At 44.6% G+C, this 662-nt stretch overlaps 1 protein-coding gene across 1 annotated transcript in view; it reads right to left on the reverse strand.

The window, feature by feature from the left end:
- The window catches only part of SGSM1 (small G protein signaling modulator 1), a 94,793-nt gene that overhangs the window by 1,138 nt on the left and 92,993 nt on the right, over positions 1 to 662 (reverse strand). The window lies entirely within an intron of this gene.

Consider the following 662-nt stretch of genomic DNA (forward strand, 5'->3'; position numbering starts at 1 on the left):
CAAAAAACTAGCCAGGCGAGGTGGCGGGCGCCTGTAGTCCCAGCTACTCGGGAGGCTGAGGCAGGAGAATGGCGTAAACCTGGGAGGTGGAGCTTATAGTGAGCTGAGATTCGGCCACTGCACTCCAGCCTGGGCGACAGAGCGAGACTCCGTCTCAAAAAAAAAAAAAAGGGAAAGGATCTGAATAGACATTTCTCCAAAGGAGATTCACAAATAGTCAAGAGGCACATGAAAGATGCTCAGCATCCTTAATCCTTAGGAAAATGCAATTCAAAAACCACAAGATACCAATTCACATTCACTAGGATAGTGAAAAATGACAGACAATAACAAGTGTTGGCGAGGATGCAGAGAAACTGGAACCCCCATACACCGCTCCCGAGAATATAAAATGGTGTGTCTGCTGTGGAAAACAGTTTGGTAGTTCCTCAAAAACCTAAACACAGAATTTCCATATGATGCAGCAATTCCACTCTTAGGTTTATCCCCAAGAAGAATGAAAACATTATCGGTCAGGTGTGGTAGCTCAGCACTTTGGGAGGCCAAGGCAAGAGAATCACTTGAAGCCAGGAGTTTGACACCAGCCTGGGCAACATAGCAAGACCCTGTCTCTAAAAAAAAAAAAAAGAAGAAAGAAAGAAAATAATTTATTATTCGCCTGG

The sequence above is a fragment of the Mandrillus leucophaeus genome, unplaced genomic scaffold (genome assembly GCF_000951045.1).
Source record: "Mandrillus leucophaeus isolate KB7577 unplaced genomic scaffold, Mleu.le_1.0 Scaffold154, whole genome shotgun sequence".
Taxonomy (NCBI): domain Eukaryota; kingdom Metazoa; phylum Chordata; class Mammalia; order Primates; family Cercopithecidae; genus Mandrillus; species Mandrillus leucophaeus.